This window comes from Mauremys mutica, chromosome 1 (assembly GCF_020497125.1).
Source record: "Mauremys mutica isolate MM-2020 ecotype Southern chromosome 1, ASM2049712v1, whole genome shotgun sequence".
Classification (NCBI taxonomy): domain Eukaryota; kingdom Metazoa; phylum Chordata; order Testudines; family Geoemydidae; genus Mauremys; species Mauremys mutica.
Window position 1 is genome coordinate 374,989,059 of NC_059072.1, and position 21,540 is coordinate 375,010,598.

At 57.7% G+C, this 21,540-nt stretch overlaps 1 pseudogene; it reads right to left on the reverse strand.

Moving 5' to 3' along the window:
* Positions 1-4,569: 4,569 nt before the first annotated feature.
* Positions 4,570-8,529, reverse strand: LOC123351724 (annotated as a pseudogene).
* Positions 8,530-21,540: the final 13,011 nt, after the last annotated feature.

Consider the following 21,540-nt stretch of genomic DNA (forward strand, 5'->3'; position numbering starts at 1 on the left):
TGTCGGTGCCATCCCGTGGCATTAGCCCGCGTCAGAGGGCTCCAAAGGCTGTTCCAAGCCCAGGGGCGGGTAGGCCCAGCTTACAGCTCCAGCCAGACTGGCTCTCCTGGGGTGCGTGGGTGGAGGGTGTAGACACGGCTCATGAGCTGTGCTCACAGCCACCCACCCATGCCCCATGGAGCCTGGCAAGGCAGGGACCCACAGATGGCCAGCCTCCATGGTACAGCCTGGGGGCTAGGACTCATCTGTGGGGTATCCCCCAACCCACGTGTGACTCTGGAGTGCTGGACATGGCTGGGCCTGGGGGAGAGAGAGGCCGGCACCTGGCATCAGTCAGGAATGAGCAGGATTCCTGGCTATCACGAAGGCCTGACCCTGCCTGCGGCTGGGACCGAGCCCCAGCAGTGGGGCTTTGATACAGGCCGCATCAGTGTGTCTTTAACCAGGGAGCCGGGATTCAGATTGGGGCATCCTTCTCCAACACAGCCTATAGCGCCAGGATCTGCCCACAGTCCCAGGACGGCCGCATGTGCAACAGCAGAGACATTAGTCCACAATGGCAACATGCCTGAGGCCATCACTAGGTTTCAGAGTGAACACCTGGCTGTGTGAGATGGTGGCAGCTCATAGGCCTCCTAGGCATTCTTTCTGACCAGGCGGGGCCTGAGCCCAGGGGAGTCAGTGGAGCTCTGCTGCTTTACGGCAGCTGAGGTGCCAACCCAAGGGGAGACCTGCCGGCGATGCCAAAGGCTTTGGGCTCGGGCCCAGGTCAGCCCTGGCAGGCACCTGTGCCCAGGTAACTCCCAGCCATGAAGGCTGCAAAGGGCTGTCTGTTCAGCCAGCAGCTGGTAATCCTAGCTGAACCCAGCCCCAGTGCCCACCCGGTGGGGCACTGGATTCCTGCCCCTCCCTGTTGACCCCGGGTATGTGCCCATCCCCCATCCCAGCCAGAAGAGAGAGCAGAGGACACACCGGGCGCCAGGGCAGCGAGCTGGCAGAGGAGGCCCATGGCACCGAGCACCCGGGGGAGAGCGGTACCTGCAGTCGACAAGTTCCTGTGAGCTCTGGAATGTGCCGTCGCACCCGCCCAGCAGCTCCACAGCTTCTTATGGGCCCTGCTGCGCAGGGAGTGACGGTTACACCTGGGATAATGGGCCTGGGAGAGGACAGCGCTGATGTAACATGCAAATTCGGCTGACACATGGCGGCTTCCAGGAAGGGGCAACACCCAGTCCCGGACCAGAGGGCTGGGGAGAGCTCATGAACTGAGTGATGTATGGGCAGGAATTGGGTCAGTCAGGAAACCCCAAGGCAGGAATCCTCAGGCAGAGACCTGAGACCCCATCATGCCGCATGCTGCCCAAACCCTGCCCGAGATCAGGGCCCCATTGTGCCGGGTGCTGCCCAGACCCCTCCCCTGAGATCAGGGCCCCGTCGAGCTGGGGGCTGTGCAGACCCCAACTGAGATGAGGAAACTGAGGCCCAGACAGATTGACACAGAACCCAGGTCAGCTCAGCTGCAGCCCAGCGCCTGCGTCATGATCCCAGCCGTCCCCAGCCAGCTGCCCCCCGTTGCGGCTGGTGCTATCGCTGATCCGTGGGGAGGGGTACTTGGGGTGTCAGAAGCATGCAAAGCCAGGGAGTCCAGTGCGGAGCCCCAGGCATGGCGAGGGACCCTGCATGTGCAGCTGGCTCATGCTGGGCCGGTCTCCACCTCAGGCCAGGAGGAGGCAGCTGCGGAAGCTGGGGGATGTTGAAATCTTGCTGCTCCCACGTCAGTGGGTGGAATTAAGGGAACCTGCCAAGCAGGCTGCGGGTGCAGCTTGGTCCTGGTGTGATGCCAGAGCCGTGGGCGGCATTGCCTCAGGGGGATCAGGGTGCAATGATGGGTGAAATGCCCCAGCCGCTGTGGGGCTGGCCCTCCACGCACAGCGCGAGCAGAGGCCCCTCCTCAAATGGACTGGTTCTCCCACCTCCAGTCGGGTGCATCGAGTGTCCCCAGCCCCCTCTGGATTTCAGCTGCACCCTGGTTCCCAGGATGGGCGCCCGGGCCGTGAGCAGAGCTGGCTGGGAAAGGCTCCTGGTTTTCCCTGAGCCGTTGGTCTTTCGTTCCAAAGGCTGGGGCAGGCTCGCTGGTTCCCCGCTGATGGGGGGCTGGAGCAGCAGCCACGAGGGGAATAAACCCACAAGGAAGGACGTGTGTGTCCTGGGAGGCCCAGCAGCAGGGGTCCGTTTGCAACCTCGGGCGCCCAGCTCCCCAGGCGGTCCCCACGGCTCACTGGGGGTGCTACCCCCCATGTTCCTCATGTGCCCAGCGCTCCCACTGAAGCCAGGGGGCTGCCTGGGGCTGGGTGCAGCACACACGCTCCCCTCTCTTGCCCCAGTCCCTTGCCTGCAAACTGGCCTGACTGGTTTATCGGCAGTGGCGTCTGTGCCATGCGCCTTCCCAGACTCCATCCCCAATGGGCACGGACGTTGCACCCATGCCCAGCCCACCCCGTGGCCTGTCTGCCATGGGGCCGCTCCCAGCTGCTCCAGAGAGCCCCTGCGAGGGGCCATTCCAGACCCACCCGCCCCGGGAGCTGTTTCTCCCCGACCCTGTCAGAGCCAGGGCCAAGGGGCTCAGCTCCCAGCTGCTGCATTACCCCCTCTCCTGTAGCTCTGGACGGCCTCACTCGGGAGAAACGGGTCCTTGGTGGAACCTCACTAAGCTCTTGGCCTCCATGACACCATGCGGCGGTGAGTTCCCCAGGCTGGAGGGACATTGTATAAAATCCCTTCCCCTGGTTTTGGTACCTGGCCAGTCCCGTTCCCTGGGGCAGCTCCTCTGCCTCCCCCTCCCCCCCGCGCACTAGCCCCCATGTTCACCAGGCTTATTCCATACTGCTCCCATGCCCGCCTGTAACGCTGGGAGGGGAGAGTGCCCGGGGCACTTTCCCCGCATGGGCCCAGGGAGCGAGGAGAGCTGGAACATGCAATCCCCCGGGAGGGCGGTAACACAGAGCGAGCACTGTATGCGTGGGAGTTGTGACTGGTGCCGCCCTCTTGACTCCGATGGAGCGGCACCCATTGACACCAGCTGAGGGCCTGGCCATAGACCTGGAGCACTAGTCTCATGTGACTGGTGGGGAAACTGAGGCACAGAGTGGGGAAGCCTGTGGGTGGCTGAGCAGGGAATGGAACCCAGGAGTCCTGCTTGCAGGGAATGGAACCCAGGTTGGCTCTTTCGTTCCTTACTCCAGCTAAGCCCTGCGGGGAGCCAGCCTCGTGTTTATCCAGCCTGGAAGCCGTGGGGAGCAGGCTGGCATGGGTGGCAAGTTTGTAGAAATTTTGGTGGTGCCCAGAACCCGCCCCCCCAACTCCGCCCCCTCAAACTCCGCCCCCACCTGCCTAAGGCTCTGGGAGGGGGTTCGGGGGGGGGAGGTCTGGGGTGAAGATCCTCGGCTGGGGATTAAGGTGCAGAAGAGGTGCAGGGTGCAGGCTTTGGGATGGAGTTTTGGTGCTGGGTGCAGGCTCTGGGCTGGGGCAGGGGGTGGGTGTGCAGGACGGGGTGAAGGGTGCAGGCTTTGGGACGGAGTTTGGAGGTGGGAAGGGGTGTGTGGGAAGGGGGAGGGGGTGCACCTTCTGGGGAGGGAGTTTGGGGATAGGAGGGAGTGCAGGGGTGATGGCTGTGGGGCTGAGGATGAGGGATTCATGATGCAGGAGGGGGCTCAGGGCTGGGGCAGAGGATTAGGGTGCAGGGGGTTGAGGGCTCTGGCTAGTGCTGAGGGGTTCATGATGCAGGAGGGGGCTCAGGGCAGAGGGTTGGGGTGTGGGGTGAGGGCTGTGGGGCTGAGGATTAGGGTGCGAGGGGATGAGGGTTCTGGCTGGGGATGAGGGGGTTCATGATGCGGGGGTGCTCAGGGCTGGGGCTGAGGATTAGGGTGCGAGGGGATGAGGGTTCTGGCTGGGGCATGAAGGGTTCATGATACGGGGGAGGCTCAGGGCTGGGGCTGAGGATTAGGGTGCGGAGGGATGAGGGCTCTGGCTGGGGATGAGGGTTTGGGGCGTTGGAGAGGCTCAGGGCTAGGGCCGAAGGGCAGCCTGCCTTGCCATTAGTGGAGGGCAGGCACTAGTACCCTGGGGCAGCAGACAGCCGTTCTGCCCGGAGCCGCTCTACTCCGGCAGCAGAGGAAGAGGCTCCCGCTGCTTTCTCTCAGGCAGGGACACGGCGGGGTGGGGTGGCAGGCGGGAGCTCGGACCTGCTCCAGGCAGGGATGCGGCGGGGGGGGGAAGACCCGCAGGGGCTGGGGCCCGATCCAGGCAGGGCCGGGGGAGAGACCCAGCTCCAAATATTGCTGGAGCAGAGCACCCGGCCCTGAATATTGCTGGAGCCCGGGCACCGCAGATGTATATAACCTGCCGCCCATGCAGGCTGGGGGAGGGGGGTGGCAGCCCCGGGCTCTGGGGAATGGGGAGCCTGGTGTTACGGCTCCAGCATGGCCCAGCCGGGGCGTTTGATAGGAATTGGGCCCAGAGCGGGGCGGGTGCATCTCAACTCAACAGTGTCGCTCAGGCATGGGTAGCTAATTTCCACGTTTATTCAAAGCCAGGCTGGGGCTGAGGGGGTCCAGAGCTCTCTGGTGGGACAAGCTATTCACACAGCAAGGGGGTGCACCCAGATCCCCGCCTGGGGCACCCGGCCCTTTCGTAGCCGTGCAGAGCAGAACCGCCGGGAGACACCAAGCCCAGCCAGAATGGTGCTGACGTGGCACGTGGGCAGACACCCGCACACTCTGGGATTCGTCCATGGGCAGGTGGCTAATGGATTTACCCTCACACGCCCCGGGATACAGGGCCGGGCTGCTGGCCCCATTGTACAGAGGGGGAAACTGAGGCACGGAGCGGCTCCGGGACTTGCCCAAGGGAGTCTGGCAGAGCAGGGTTTCCCAAGTCCCCGGCTAGTGCTCTAACTGCAGGGCCATTCTGCCGCTGGATGCCCACAGGCCCCTTTGGAAAAGGCTGGGTGTCCTGGACAGCCATGCCAGGCCCCACGGCACTGGAGATCGGCCCCCAGGATTGGGGCCTTCTTTGGGGCACGTTGGCTGAAGTGCACGGCCTGGCTCTACAAGGGGCTGGGTGCCCTGAAACGCTCCCACCGGGCGGGCGCTCAGTTCCCCGGCAGGATCAGGCCCCGGGGCCCTCCTGCTGGGACCCAGGAATCCTAGGAACACAACCCTGGCTGGTTGTGGCTGGGTCAGAGGAGAGGTCGTGCAGCCCTTCCCAACCCAGCTGGTCTCCTACACAGCCAGGGGCGAGGCTGGGCTGGCAGCAGCCAGGGGCCGGGACACCCCCCCCGGGCGGCTGGGCTCAGAACAGCTGGAAGTAGAAGTCGACGATGTGGGCTGCGTCCGGGTGGCGGGTGAGGCCCAGGGGCTCATTGGACTGGGCCGAGGTGCAGAGCAGCCAGCCCGGGTTGGCAGCCGACTCGAAGCGCCACATGCCGTCCTTGTAGGAGCGGAAGAAGGTGAAGCGGGAGGTTTCGTTGCCGCCCCGGGACACCTCCGTGATGTTCACGTCCTGTGCAGGAGGAGAGAGGCTGGTGAGGGATGGAGACTCTCCCGCGGGGGCCAGCCAGGGTCTGGGGCTGGTCTGTACTGAGCGGGGGGGGAGGGGCTCGGACTGGTGACGGGCAGAGATCTGGACTCCAGTGGAGCAGGGAGGTCTGGGAGCACCCACAACCAGCCTGCGCTGCAGCTAGGCCTGGGCCGGGGGAATGGAGCCCCAGGGAGGGGGGAAGGGGACGTAGGACACAGAGATCTGAGGTGGGTCCCCACTCACCTCCAGTTGCAGCACGGGCAGGGCGCCCGTCCCACACGCCAGGCTGCGGTGCCCCTCCTGGATGCCCAGGATGATGGGGAACTTCTCCGGCTCGTAGAAGCGGTTGGTGACACAGTAAATCTTCTCTGTGAGGAGAAAGAGGGGGTGAGCCCTAGGACAGATCCACCTGTCCCCAAAGCAGGGCCAGGGCCGAGCCGCCCCCTCGCCCATCAGCTGAAAATACCACCCTGGCAGAGTCCCCAGCGAGTCCCAGGGTGGGAGAGCCCGGCTGGCTCTCAGACCACCCACGTGACCTAGAGGCCAGAGCCCCCAGCATTGGGCCCACTGGGAATAAAAACAGACTGGCCTGATTAGCGCTTAGCAGAACAAGCGGGGGGGGGGGGTCCGCGCTGCTGGCCCTGGAGCCACGGGGTGTCCGTGCTACTGGCCCTGGGGCCACGGGGGGGTCCACACTGCGGCCCTTGGTCCCTGGAGGGTCCATGCTGCCAGCCCTGGGGTCCCGGGGGGCTGGCGTTCCAGCAGGGGGTGCGGCCCAGAGCTCTAGCATCGCTGCTCAATGGCTGCAAGCTGTGTGGCGCTCAGGGGAGCCAAGCGAAAGCGCCAGGGAGATAGAGCTGTGCTGAGGCACCCAGGGCAGGGCGGGCACAGCCGGAGGCTCTGGCTGCCAGGTGAGGGTGGTGGCACGGTGCCCAGCACAGGATCTGCCCGGGAGGCTCCCAGGCCCTGGCCTGCCCAGGGCAGGGGCGGCAGGTGGGCAGCAAGTGCGACTCACCTTCCAGCGCAGAGTTGGGGCCTTGCAAATAGCCGGCGACCAGCTGATTGTTCCGCAGGTAGAGAGACTTCTGGGCCACGTCCCAAAGGCTGAAAGGTAGCGAGTGTGAGCCAATGAGCCGCAAACAGATCCAGCCCCAGCACTGAACCCCAGTGCCCCACCCCTCCCACCCCCCCCAGTGCCCCACCCCTCCAACCCCCCCAGAGCCCCACCTCCAGCACTGAGCCCCTCAACACCCCGCCCCTCACCTCCGACGCCCAGCACCCTGGCCTGCCTCTCCAAACCCCCACCGCCCCTCCAACCCTCCCAGCGCCCCACCCCTCCAAACCCCAGTACCCCGCCCCTAGCACTGAACCCCCCAGCATCCTGCCCCTCCCCTCCAATGCCCAGCCCCCTGCCCTGCCCCTCCAAACCCCCACCGCCCCACCCCTCCAACACCCCGCCCCTCACCTCCGATGCCCAGCACCCTGCCCTACCTCTCCAAACCCCCACCGCCCCTCCAGCTCTCCCAGTGCCCCGCCCCTCCAACCCTCCCAGCGCCGATTCCCAACTGATCTAAACTAAACAGACATAACCAGCTCCAAGCTCAAATGGAAGCATCCATGCAGGGCCATGCCAGCTTCTCTCCACACAGCCCTCAGTGCCCCTGGACTCAGCAGTGCCACAAGACACCACGGGCTGACAGCCCCACGGACCCACCAGCCCCAGCCCCAGCCATGTGCCTCCTGCAGGCCTCGCTCTGCTGGCAGTGAGCTCAGGGATCCTACTCCCGGATTGCAGAGGAGCTGATGGGTGCTGGGTGCCTGGTCCCACCGAACATCCCCTTTGCCACGCCCAACCCACTCCGCCTTGGGCTGGAGTCTGCTCTCGCGGTTGCCCCGTCGCTGCTGCCAGCGCCTCGCACAACACGGCCCTGCTCCATGACTGGGGCTCCGAGGCCCTACCACGATACAGAGAACAACAAACACCACAGGGAGCCAGGCCCGCCTTGTGAAAATCCTCGCAATCGCTCGGCCATGGATCTGAACTCTGCAGCCCTGCGCTGCCAGGACACAGAAATCACTTACCGGTACTTGGGGACTTTCAGCTGGGTGGCTGGCTTTTCATGAATGTTGGACGGACGGGCCTCTGAACAGTAAAAGAGGAAAAGTACTATCAGGTAACTGAGCCAACACACCAGGCAACCCATCCTGCACCCGCTGACCCTGCTCTGTGGATCTACTCTGCCATTGGGCCAGCATGGGTCTCTTTATAGAGGCCGTCACATGCTCCTGCATGCCCGTAATGTACATCATTGCTCTAAAGTGTAACTCATTCTGTGGCATCAAAATTTCCACCAGCGTAATTTTCAACCTGCACGCGCCTTGCAGCCTGTGTCGTAACCAGTGCTGCAACTTCCGCACTGCGGTGACCTTTGGCTTCCTGTGTGTCACCTCGGAGGGAATGGAAACGACAGCCAGAGAAACGCAGCTGAAGTTACAGCCAGAGGGGGATTTGTTTAGAAATGAGCTGGGGTTTCACCTTGTTACAACTAAACTGTCACTTATTCAAAGAAAATCAAAATGGCCCTGTATCAGAGGGGTAGCATGTTAGTCTGGATCTGTAAAAGCAGCAAAGAGTCCTGTGGCACCGTATAGACTAACAGACGTATCGGAGCATGAGCTTTCGTGGGTAGGCGAATACCCACTTCGTCGGATGCATGACCCTGATCAGCCGGGCTGGCTCTGTGGAGTGCTGCTAGCTTGCTCCCCACCGAGATCTCTATACATCAGCCCATTTTCTGGCTTTAAAATACGGTCGTTGTGCTGCAAACGTCTGTCCTGTCTCGGAGCTGCGTCTCAGCCTATGCCGGCGGGGTGGCCTGCCTCCCAGCTCCAGCTACAAGGAGATCAAGTGCACTCTCGGCAAAAGAGGAAGGAAAAAAGCCCCATAGAGCCGCAAGACCCAGCAGAGCAGTCGCAGAAGAGAGAACCCTTCGCAGCTGTCGCTTGCTGATGGCAATACAGTACCCAGGCCCGCCTGCGGCTCCGGGTCGCCCATTCTTCGCCTGCCTCCTGTCTGATTTCTAGCTAAGCATCGCCCGGCTATTTATGCTGCTTGCAGCGAGGGGAGGTGTGGTCACACCTGGGAGGGCTGGCTTGGCAGGGAGCTGTTGTTGCACAATGCTGCGCCAGGCGGGAGGAACTGCCTGGTATTCGAGCACACTCAGCTCCACATGCAAACCGTGCTGGGCGGGAAGCTAGAGCTGCCAACTCAGGGAAAAGTCATTGGCAGAATCTCCCAGGCCGGCACACTGGGGCCGGCTGTCAGGGCGCTGGGGCCGGAAGGCAATGCACGCAGCACTCCGGCACGGACCCCCACCCGGCACGGCCCTGATCGCCCATGACGGGGCTCACAAAGCCCAGGTGGAGCCCAGGGAGAGAGGCACCAGGCTGACAGTCACAGAGGCCCGCAGGCAGCCACAGCTACAAAGGAGGGAGGACCGAGCGAGATTGAGAGGCAGGAAGGCCTGGGATAGTGGAGGGCAACAACCGGGCCAGGCTGCCTCTAAGGAACTGATGGGGAGATAACAGACGCCCTGGAGTTTAAGGGCCGATTGACTCATTTTAGGGCTGGGCCAGTTGGAGGTGGCTAGAGGGAGATAGTTAGGAGCCGGCCCCAAGAGCAGCTGACGAGGCAGTCCCAGAAGTGGGGTGGTTGTAACCGTCGCTGCAGTGCAAAAAGCGATGGGTGAACTGGCCAGGGGCGGCTCTAGGGATTTTGCCACCCCAAGCATGGCAGGCAGGCTGCCTTCGGCGGCTTGTCTGCGGAGGGTCCGCTGGTCCCGCAGCCTGCAGGAGGTCCGCCGAAGCCACGGGACTAGCGGACCCTCCGCAGGAAGCCGCCGAAGGCAGCCTGCCTGCCGCCCTCGCGGCGACCGGCAGAGCACCCCCCGCATCTTGCCCCAAGCACGCGCTTGGCGCGCTGGGGCCTGGAGCTGCCCTGGAACTGGCTCCTGCACCAGCCAGCTGACTCACCAGCACAACAGGCGCAGCAACAACCGCTTGCACAGATGGCATTGAACCAGCAACAGTCGTCCCAATGGCTGGTGGGCCTGGGACAACCCGCTACTGCTTGCGGACCCGCCGCTATGCAGAGCGTGTCCCCGGCATGTCTGGGCACCACCCCAACCCTGACGACAGACAACAGAGTCATTCCTGGTAACTCCCGAAAGGGAGGCCACAGCCTCTCGATGGCCCCAGCCCCGTGGGCAGTCCGGCTGGCCCCACTCCTCGCTGGGGAAGCCCAGGCAGCATGCCGGGGACGTGACGAGGTGAAGGTTGCCATATTGGGCTGGCCGGCTAGGTCTACATGAAGAAATCTACCGTTGGCGTGGGCGATCGCCCAAAGGCTAAAGGACGTCTGCTGGTGGTGGTTAAAGCCAGCCTCTCAGACGGGATCCCAGAGAGCAGGACTCCCAGCTAAGGAGCAGTCTGTCTGGATTCTCCCACCGGCGGGCCAAAGCTGGGTTTGCAGATCCACGGAGGGCTACGTGGCCGCTCAAGCTGTCTGGGGGCCCTGTGCTGCCGAAGTGTTCACGCCCTACACACTAGAGAAGGAAAGAGACTGAGTGGCCCATCTTGGGCAAACCCCAAGAAACCCCAGACACCTGACTGGTCGTTGGGCAGGGTAGGTGACAGGTGCCCCTCTCAGGGTCCATGGTTCAGACTCCCAACTTTACCCGGCCCGCGCCAGCCCCCTGCCCCATGCTTGCACAGGAAGAAGGGCCCAGCGGAGCTTGGAAAGAGGACGACAAGGCTGCAGACTTGATAGTCTGTTATTCTCGCTGACAACGAGGACGCTGGCCCTCGTAGACTCGAGGCGTGACCAGACATTTTGTCCGGGAGCAGATACTGGGAAGAGCAGGGAAGCGAGGGGGGAATCCCCATTAAATGCACCCATGGCGATATTCTACGGTATCCCAGAACGACAGTAATGGTGACTGCTGACGGGAACCAAGACGGGTGAAAGCACGTGCGTCTCCAGATCTCCCTCCAGCGAGACAGGCCGAGACTGGACAAACTCTTACAGAAACTTTCTGTAGCGCAGGAGCCCAAGGAAGACTCCTTGGACAGGAACAGGGCCCCTAACATTTCTTCCAACCTACTCACCTCCTGGCCTAGAAGGAAAGAGTGGAGAGAGGCCGCCCGCTCCGTAGCCATTGTCACGGAGTCCCCGGGCGATGCTCTGGAACTGCTCCCCACCAAGCCAGTCAGGACTTTGGGGAGCCTCCTCTCCCTTGGAGCAGAATGTCTCCAAGGCAAGAAGCTCACACGGCTTCACTTCCTGGGTCTCTCCTGGGATCATTCAGCATATGCCCCTCCGTGCGCTTCCCACAGCAAGTCCGCCCAGGCGGGGTCCTGGGGAAGCCAGAGGGTCCTACACCCCCACTTCACAGTCAGACGTGACTCTCAGCCAGCCAGTAAAACAGAGGTTTATTTAGATGACAGGAACACAGTCTAAAACAGGTCTTGCAGGCACAGACAGCAGGACCCCCTTTAGTTAGGTCCATCTGGGGCCCCCAGGGAGGCCACAGCCCCGTTGGGAAGCCCAAGCCCCATTGGGGCATCCCTCTCCATTTCCCAGCCAGCTTCAAAACTGAAAACCCCCTCCAGCCCTCCCTCTCTGGGCTTTGTCTCTGGGGCCAGGAGGTCACCTGACCTCTTTGTCTCCAACACCTTCAACTGGCACCTTTGCAGAGGAGGGGCCCAGGTCATCAATTGCTAAGAGACAGAGCGTCAGGCATTTCGGTGCACTGGCCCTTTGCTCTGCAGCAACCATAACCCCTTATCACACCACCCAGACACTCGAGAACTGCTTGGGGGAACCTGAGGCACTGTGATGACACGGTTCTGGCGGGACCCGACTGAGAGTGCCAATTCAGGACAAGCAACAAAGAATCCTGTGGCACCTTATAGACTAACAGACGTTTTGCAGCATGAGCTTTCGTGGGTGAATACCCACTTCTTCAGATGCAAGTGGTGGAAATTTCCAGGGGCAGGTTTATATATGCAAGCAAGAAGCAAGCTAGAGATAACGAGGTTAGATCAATCAGGGAGGATGGGGCCCTGTTCTAGCAGTTGAGGTGTGAAAACCAAGGGAGGAGAAACTGGTTCTGTAATTGGCAAGCCATTCACAGTCTTTGTTTAATCCTGAGCTGATGGTGTCAAATTTGCAGATGAACTGGAGCTCAGCAGTTTCTCTTTGAAGTCTGGTCCTGAAGTTTTTTTGCTGCAGGATGGCCACCTTAAGATCTGCTATTGTGTGGCCAGGGAGGTTGAAGTGTTCTCCTACAGGTTTTTGTATATTGCCATTCCTAATATCTGATTTGTGTCCATTTATCCTTTTCCTTAGAGACTGTCCAGTTTGGCCGATGTACATAGCAGAGGGGCACTGCTGGCATATGATGGCATATATTACATTGGTGGACGTGCAGGTGAATGAACCAGTGATGGTGTGGCTGATCTGGTTAGGTCCTGTGATGGTGTTGCTGGTGTAGATATGTGGGCAGAGTTGGCATCGAGGTTTGTTGCATGGGTTGGTTCCTGAGCTAGAGTTACTATGGTGCGGTGTGCAGTTACTGGTGAGAATATGCTTCAGGTTGGCAGGTTGTCTGTGGGCGAGGACTGGCCTGCCACCCAAGGCCTGTGAAAGTGTGGGATCATTCTCCAGGATGGGTTGTAGATCCCTGATGATGCGCTGGAGGGGTTTGAGCTGGGGACTGTATGTGATGGCCAGTGGAGTCCTGTTGGTTTCTTTCTTGGGTTTGTCTTGCAGTAGGAGGCTTCTGGGTACACGTCTGGCTCTGTTGATCTGTCTCCTTATTTCCTCGTGCGGGTACTGTAGTTTTGAGAATGCTTGGTGGAGATTTTGTAGGTGTTGGTCTCTGTCTGTGGGGTTAGAGCAGATGCGGTTGTACCTCAGTGCTTGGCTGTAGACAATGGATCTTGTGGTGTGCCCGGGATGGAAGCTGGAGGCATGAAGGTAGGCATAGCGGTCGGTAGGTTTTCGGTATAGGGTGGTGTTAATGTGACCATCAATTATTTGCACCGTAGTGTCTAGGAAGTGGACCTCCCGTGTAGATTGGTCCAGGCTGAGGTTGATGGTGGGGTGGAAGCTGTTGAAATCGTGGTGGAATTTTTCCAGAGTCTCCTTCCCATGGGTCCAGATGATGAAGATGTCATCAATGTAGCGTAGGTAGAGAAGGGGCGTGAGTGGACGGGAGCTGAGGAAGCGTTGTTCCAGGTCAGCCATAAAAATATTGGCATATTGTGGGGCCATGCGGGTGCCCATAGCGGTGCCACTGATCTGGAGATATATATTGTCATCAAATTTGAAATAGTTGTGTCTGAGGATAAAGGCACAGAGCTCAGCAACCAGTTGTGCTGTGGCATCATCAGGGATACTGTTCCTGACAGCTTGTATTCCATCAGCGTGTGGGATGTTGGTGTAGAGAGCCTCTACATCCATGGTGGACAAATCGCTTAAAGCAGGGCAGTTACAGCCCAAGGCTGGGGTTTTTCCACCTCTAAGGCAAACCAAAACAGCCAGACAAAGAGGACTTTGGTCTCACCCCACTGACTAACCACAAGTCACACAAGCAATTCCCTTAGACACTCCAGTCTCCCAGTATCACCACCAGTGCCACTCGTCCTGGGGAGGAATGGTTATGAAAACCAATGCCCCAATAAAAGAAAAAGGTTCTCTCGATCCCAAAGAATCAAGCCCCAGACCCAGGTCAATATACACATCAGATCTTACCCACAAATCACACTATTGCCAATCCTTTAGAATCTAAAATCTAAAGGTTTATTCATAAAAGAAAGAAATATAGATGAGAGCTAGAATTGGTTAAATGGAATCAATTCCATACAGTGATGGCAAAGTTCTTGCTTCAGGCTTGTAGCAGTGATGAAATAAACTGCAGGTTCGAATCAAGTCTCTGGAACATCCCCAGCTGGGATGGGTCATTCAGTCCTTTGTTCAGAGCTTCAGTTCATAGCAAAGTTCCTCCAGAGGTAAGAAGCAGGATTGAAGACAAGATGGAGATGAGCATCAGCCTTTTATAGGCTTTTCCAGGTGTAAGAACACTTTGTTCTTACTGTGGAAAATTACAGCAAAATGGAGTCTGGAGTCACATGAGCAAGTTCCTGCATACTTTGCTGAGTTACAAGGCATATCTGCCTTCTCTCCATGGGTCAATTGTGTAGCTGATGGTCCTTAATGGGCCATCAAGCAGGCTAGGCAGAGCTAACACCAACTTGTCTGGGATGTTTCCCAGAAACACAGCACAAATTTGAAATACAGACAGTATAGAGCCAATACTCATAACTTTAAATACAAAATGATACATACATATAGACACCATAATCAACCAGTAACCCATAACCTGGTCTTAGACACCTTATATGACCCCCTTCACATAAGATTTGGTGCCACTACAGGACCTTGGTTGCAACCATGTTCTATATGGTCCCAGATTATATCAATAACGTCACAGGCACTAACACAGTATTAAGAGAAAACATTAAGAACATTCCTAGTTCATCACAGGCGTCATGGAGAACACTGACTCTAGTCAATGTGGACGAGGCCGAAGACATCGGGGAAGGGCCTTCCATGGACCCAGCCTAGACCTGGAGAGTCTAACAGGCCTCTTGGATTTATGCCTGGAGCAAAGAAAGGACATGACTTTGAGCCGGGCCTTCAAAGAAGGAGCAGTGACAGATGAGGAGGAGGGGGCACCCTGGAGGGCACGGCAGTCCCCTCCTTTTGCCCTTACAACGGACTTGTATTGCACAGACCAGGACAAGCAGATGCAGGAGATACGGACACAATTACTAGTGCCCTGGGAGTACTGTCACAAGCTCCTACACGCAGCACATGTGCAGGACACCTCGGGAAGGATACGACACAGTCGAGGATCCTGGCCAGATACTTTTAGCCAGTGTCCTTAAAGTAGCTGAGAATTTCTGTGCATCATACCACACATACCAACCAGTGGCCCCTAAGGGGGTCCCACAGGCTCTCCGAGTACCCCTCCCCTTGGTGGACATCCCCTTTGCATTGATCTTATAGCTCCTCTACAGAAGAGCGCCCCCAGACACCAGCCTATACTTGTTATTGTGGACTATGCCACCCGATACCCGGAGTCCATACCATCCCAGTCTGCCAAAGCCAAAATGTAGAAAAATCTCTGCATTAAACATCTTCACCTAACTTTCATATGACTTAGTATTATGCCTCTGTTTTCATACAACTTTGTATCAGATCCTTATATAGAAAACTTTGTACTGAGCCTTGGTGTAATGTTAAAAAAATGTCTTTTTGCTAGGAGTAGAATAAGATCTCCCCTGCTCTTTTAATCAATTGCCCCGCTGAATGAACGAGGTGTGAATGAGCAAGGCGGGGAAGGCAGCACCTCCAGACAGCTGCAACGGTTGGAGAGGAGATGGAAGCCAGACCCCAAAACAATAAAACTTGTCAAGTGGGCCCACTAAAGAAGAGCAGACATATTGACGGCCTTGGGGGTTAGAAGTGAGCACCTTCTTTTGAAAACGCCCTCTTTGAGCAGCATTGGGACAGCACCCAGAAGGAAGCAGGACAAAGGACCAATGGACACAGATACAGATTTGCATGAGAGGGAAGCTGCTATAGATGTGAGGTGTCTTGCAGAGGACCCTGTGTCTCGTCTTGTCAACATGGGAGCATCAATACAGATCATAGAAGATTAGGATAGGAAGGGACCTCAGGAGGTATCTAGTCCAACCGCCTGCTCAAAGCAGGACCAATCCCCAGACAGATTTTTACCCCAGTTCCCTAAATGACCCCCTCAAGGATTGAACTCACAACCCTGGGTTTAGCAGGCCAATGCTCAAACCACTGAACTATCCCAGAAACCCAGCTCCACCCCTCCCCCAGCCAACTCACTTGGCCAGTGAAGTTAAGGGGAGCAACTAATTGGTAACAACAACAAGACGGAGTGTGCTTGTGTGTGTGAGTAAGTGCGTGAGTGTAATACATATATCATATGCAAATGATACAGTGTTGATTGATACATGTATTACCAATAAATGTGGCGCTTTGCCTTATTCCCCCTGTAAAGATCCTGTGCAGTACTCTAAGTACAATAAAGACCATTGCTGAGCTGCTGAAGACCTTCACATGGGATCCTGAATGAGACAAGTTTCACGCCCTGGCTGATGAGCGAGGTCTGTGGCCTATCGAAAAGCATTACCACCCACAGACGTATGGCCTAGTGGAAAGATTTAATCAGACAGCAAAGAGAACGCTCAAGAAATTAATCACCCATGACCCTGGACACTGGGACCAACTATCCCCGGCCCTGCTCTTCACCCCTAGGGAAGCACTGCAAGCTTCCACAAGGTTTTCACTGCCATATGGGTGACATAGCAGACCTGGTGTGGGAGACATGGGAAAGCCAGGCTCCAAGAGCTGAAAACCTTGTACAATCCGTCTCAAAGTCACGCAAGAGACGGGAGGCGATGGGGGCCTACACTAGAAGAGAAAACCTCAAAGAAGCTGAAGAATGACTATGTGCCTTTCAGCCAAGTTCTGCTGCTTCTTCCAAGCTCTGAATCAAAGATAATGGCCAAGTGGCAAGGTCGTTCTGAGGTAGTGAAGAAGGTAGGAACCAGGAACTATTTAATCAAACCACCAGGGGAAAAAAGGAACAACAACTTTACCACATACATTTGCTGAAGTCCTGAAAAGCTAGGGAATGCGTCTTCATCCTGCCGCATCCTGAGGAACTGGAACTCCAAATTAACAGCTGCCCGCAAGGAAGCTCAGAGCCCCTCAGAGAGAAGCAAAAGGAACAGGCGCTTCAGCTGGTGGCCGCTTTTCCAAAGGTATTCTCAGCTTGTCCATGGCCCAGCATCACATTAATACAGAACCTGGTAAAGTAATACAGGGCGGGCTCTGACCAATCCCCGACAAATTGAGAGGGACTGTCAAGACCATGTTAGAACTTGGGGTAACAGAGGAATCCCTGAGCAAGTGGAGGAGTCTTATTGTGCTGGTTGCAAAGCCGGACGGCACCCTGTGTTTCTGGGTGGACTTTGTTCCTACTCCATGCTGTGGATGGATGAACTCTTAGGCCAGCTGGGAGAAGCCCAGTGCATCACCACTCTGGATTTTACAAAGGGATACTGGCACATTCACTTATCACCAGACTCTTGGAGGAAGACGGCTTCCCCTACACCGCTCGGCCTAATTCATTTTAAGACGATGCTTTTCGGGTTACACAGGGCAGTGGCCCCCTTTTCAATGTTTGATGGACCAATTACTCCAACTGCATAATCAACATGCAGCCGCACACTTGGACGATGTAGTCATCTCCAGCAAGGATTGTGATTCCCGTCTTGACAAATAGCTGCCGTTAAAATAGAATATCAGGGTTGGAAGGGACCTCAGGAGGTATCTAGTCCAACCCCCTGCTCAAAGCAGGACCAATTCCCATCTAAATCATCCCAGCCAGGGCTTTGTCAAGCATGACCTTAAAAACCTCTAAGGAAGGAGATTCCTCCATCTCCCTAGGTAACTCATTCCAGTGCTTCACCTCCTTCCTAGTGAAAAAGTTTTTCCTAATATCCAACCTAAACCTCCCCCACTGCAACTTGAGACCATTGCTCCTTGTTCTGTCATCTGCTACCACTGAGAACAGTCTAGATCCATCCTCTTTGGAACCCCCCTTCAGGTAGTTGAAAGCAACTATCAAATCCCCCCTCATTCTTCTCTTCTGCAGATTAAACAGTCCCAGTTCCCTCAGCCTCTCCTTGTAAGTCATGTGCTCCAGCCCCCTAATCATTTTTGTTGCCCTCCGCTGGACTCTTTCCAATTTTTCCACATCCTTCTTGTAGTGTGGGGCCCAAAACTGGACACAGTACTCCAGATGAGGCCTCACCAATGTTGAATAGTTCCCTGATCACTGAGTTCCCCTGCGAGTTTGTGATAGGGAAAACAGGAATCCCATTATCTGGGATACATGGTCAGTGGACGGCACAGAAGTTTGGGTCTTCCTAGGCCTACCTGGCTACTATGACTGGTTCATACCACATTTACCACTGTAGCAACCCTGCTGACAAACTAACCAAGGACACTGCCACAAGGCAGGTCTCATGGACGCTGGACGCCCACCCGTGACGGGACCTTTCAAGAGCTCAAGGACATAAGCTGCAGACCCCCAGCGTGGTGCAGTCTGAACTTGGAGAGGGAATTCGTATTGCAGACAGGTACCGCGGTGGTAGGGATGGTCCTTTCCCAAAAGCTAGATGGAGAATAACGCCCAGTTGTGTACATCGGCAGGGCACTCCTTCCTCGTGAGAGGGCGCACTCAGTGATGGGGAAGGAATGCTTGGCTGCTGGGTGGCCCTAGAGAGCCTACAGTACTACCTCCTGGGGAACGAAGTCACAGTTGTCACCGATCACACCCCTTTGCGCTGGCTGAATGTGATGAAAGAGACAAACTCGAGGATCATGACCTGTGGTTGCAACTATCTGCCCTGCAGACACACGGCCATTCCTATTATATTAGTGCCAGCTGAAATCAGGGCCCTGCTGCACTGGGCAGTGCACAGAGAGCGAGCAAGAGACAGGCCCTGCCCCAGAAAGCTTCCAGGTAAACAGGGGGTGGGGGGACAGTGGCTGGCCCAAGGTCCCCCAGCAAGCCAGAGCCAGGAATAGAACCCAGGGCTCCTGAGTCCCCAGCTGGTGCTTTATCCATTAGGGAACGCTGCCTCTGGGAGCGTGAGAGTAAAGCAGGGTAAGGGGTGAGGGCTGGGGCTCTTCATCACAAGGCAGAAGGAACATGTGTCTGCTTAGATTGTAAACCTTCGGGGTGTAGGGACCATCTCTGCGTTCAGCATCTGTGCAGCACCTGGCACCTGGGGGCCTGGTCCGTGACTGGGGCACCTAGGCACTAATGTAATATACCTAATAATGTCTAGTTACAAGGACACCATCAAAGCCAATCTGCAGTGCAGCAGTATCAAACCCAGGGACCTTGAGGACGCCGCCAGCGACAGAACACAGTGGCATGCAACAGTCAGAAATACCTGCATCGCCTTTGAGGAAGACCGCTGCCAGCGTCTACAAGAGGCACACGAACGACGTCACAGAGCACCAGCAGCGCACAACCCACTGGCTGCAAACTTCCCATGCACCATCTGCAGCCAAATGTGCACCTCTAGAACTGGCTTGTGTAGCCATCAGAGGGCACACCGTGAGACCAACAATAGATGGTTTGCTCAGATTTGTCATCATCGGATCGATGGGCTACCAAGAATGTACAGTGCCAGGCACGTGGGGGCCTGGTCCGTGACTCGGTGCTACCCCAGTCCAGATAATAGTGGTCATATCAGCAAAGCTAGATGTCCTCCAGATGAACACAGCCGTGATTCTGTCTGATGCCCATCTGCCAGAGGGGCAAGGGGCACAAGGGGCCTGGGAATTTCAGAGCACCAACTTGTCAGCGTCAAAGCTCCCACTGAGATCCATGAGCGCAAGATCGGGCCCTCCATGGCACGTCTGTTCTTCCTCTCCGCCTGAGCAATCTCCTTCCGGGCAGGCGGAAGACTCCTTTGGACAGGAGTGGCCCCCCGCCACAAGCAGGGGCGGGGGCTGTGAATCAGACCTGGGCAGGGGCACAGCTGCGTCTGGACACAGAGGAAGGAAATGGGATTGAGGCCATGATTCAAGGCAGGGCTGAAAAGAGACTGTGGGGGATGAATCAAAAGCAGCCGGGGCGGGGGGGGGGGAGGAAGGGGGGAAGGGGGAGATGAGCCAGTCCAAAACTCTGTCTCGATTTCAGAACGGCGCCTTGACTCATGAATAAATCACCCGAGATCTAGAAATGTGCCATGTTCCCAGGAGAGCGGCAGGGAAACTGCCGGCCGCCCCTCGGTTCCCCAGCGACGCAGATGCAAAAGGAACGTCCCATTTACGCAGAGCCGTGTCTGCTGCTCCTGCCCAAAGGGGAAGAGCTGGCCTGGTCCGACAGGAACTGAAATTGCCACAGCAGTCACTGCTGCGTCTGCCGCTCACTTTCTATGAGAAGTGTCTCGCCAGGCCCTGCACGAGGCCTGGGGGCGTGACTGTCACTGTGCCCCAGACATCGGAGGCCTGGGGAACGTTGCTGATTTCCAGGCAGAAAGGACTGAGGTTTTATTGTGTTGCAAAGCACAGCATCACCCGTGAAGCTTGCCGACTGTCCGGACTATAGCGTGGGTGCAAATCAACTTCTCCCCCAGGAGACTGCCCTCAGGCTGTTTCCTGAGTGAAGCCATTCTGGGGCGAAACAGTTTTCGGTTTCTTAAACAACTCTCCGGGCAGTAGGAGCAATATCCGATTTCGCTGCTGGTCGGAGGTTATTTCCAGCTAGGTTGAAGTGTAAGAGGCAGGGTGAGCTAGTAAAGACTAGGAAACACCAGATCGGGATCCAGACTTTGTGTTGCAGGTCCAAACGGGGCATTCCCAGCCCGCCCTGGATTTGGGGGTTGCGTAACTAGGAACCTTAATGTCAGTTTTCTAGACCTGCAAAGTTTTAGCTTTCATTTTACACAGCCCCCATCTCAGTCCCCTCGCTCCAGATGACGACTAGCTCTGGCCAGTCATAACGCAGGAGGAGTGGAGTTGTGGGCCAGGGAATTCCCTTCATTTCTAATAAATGTTTCAGGCTCATTCCATGACAGAGCCCGGTCCTGGTGTGCTGCATGGTGACCTGCCCGGCAGCAACCTCAGTGAGTCTTGCAAACCACCCTGGGGCGCGGGTGGATCACGCAAGCTGTGAGGGCCCAGTTGACATTGCGACAGGGTGGAGCAGGCACTGGCTAGCCCCCGCGGGAGGCCCTGCGGCTTTGGCACCCCCTGCCCTAAGGAGATGTCCTTTGGACGGAAAAGAGCAGTGAATGTAGTCCTCCAAGATCTGCCTAGAAAGGACACCTGGCATCAGCTCTGAGTAGGGTTGCCAACTTTCTACTTGCACAAAATCGAACACCCTTGCCCAGCCCCTGAAGCCCCACCCCGCCCTACCCCTTCTCCAAGGCCCCGCCCCCGCTCACTCCATCCCCACTTTCCTCTGTCGCTTGCTCTCCCCACTCTCACTCACTCGCTCATTTTCACCAGGCTGGCTCAGGGGGTTGGGGTGCAGGAAGGGTGAGGGCTCCGGCTGAGGGTGCGGGCTCCGGGGTGGGGCCAGAAATAAGGAGTTCAGAATGCAAGAGGGGGCTCTGGGCTGAGGCAGTGGGTTGAGGTGTGAGAGGGGGTGCGGGCCCTAGCGTGAGGTCAGGGATGAGGGGTTTGAGGTACAGGAGGGGGCTCCGGGCTGGAGGGTGGAGATGAGGGGTTTGGAGTATGGGAGGGGGCTCTGGGCTGATGCAGGGGGTTGGAGTATGGGAGGGGATATGGGCTCTAGGCTGGGGGTGCGGGTTCCAGGATGGGACCAGAAATGAGGGGTTATGGGTGTGGGAAGAGGCAGGGGGTTGAGGTGTGTGTGGTGGTGTGAGGGCTCTGCCTGGGGGTGCAGACTCTGGGGATGAGGGATTTGGGGTGCAGGAGGGTGCTCCGGGCTGGGATCAAGGGATTCAGAGGGTGGGAGAGGGATCAGGGCTGGTGCACAGGGTTGGGGCGTTAGGGGGGAGTGAGGGCTCCAGATGGGCATGTGGATTCTGGTATGGGGACAGGGATGAAGGATTTGGGGTGCAGGAGGGTGCTCTGGGCTGGCACCAAGGGGTTCGGCGGGCAGGAGGGGGATCAGGGCTGGGGCAGGAGATGGGGCCTGGGTGCGGGGGGCTCAGGGGTGCAGGCTCCGGGCGGCGCTTACCTCAAGCAGCTCCTGGAAGCAGCCGCACGTTTCCCTCCATCTCCTACGCAGAGGTGTGGCCGGGCAG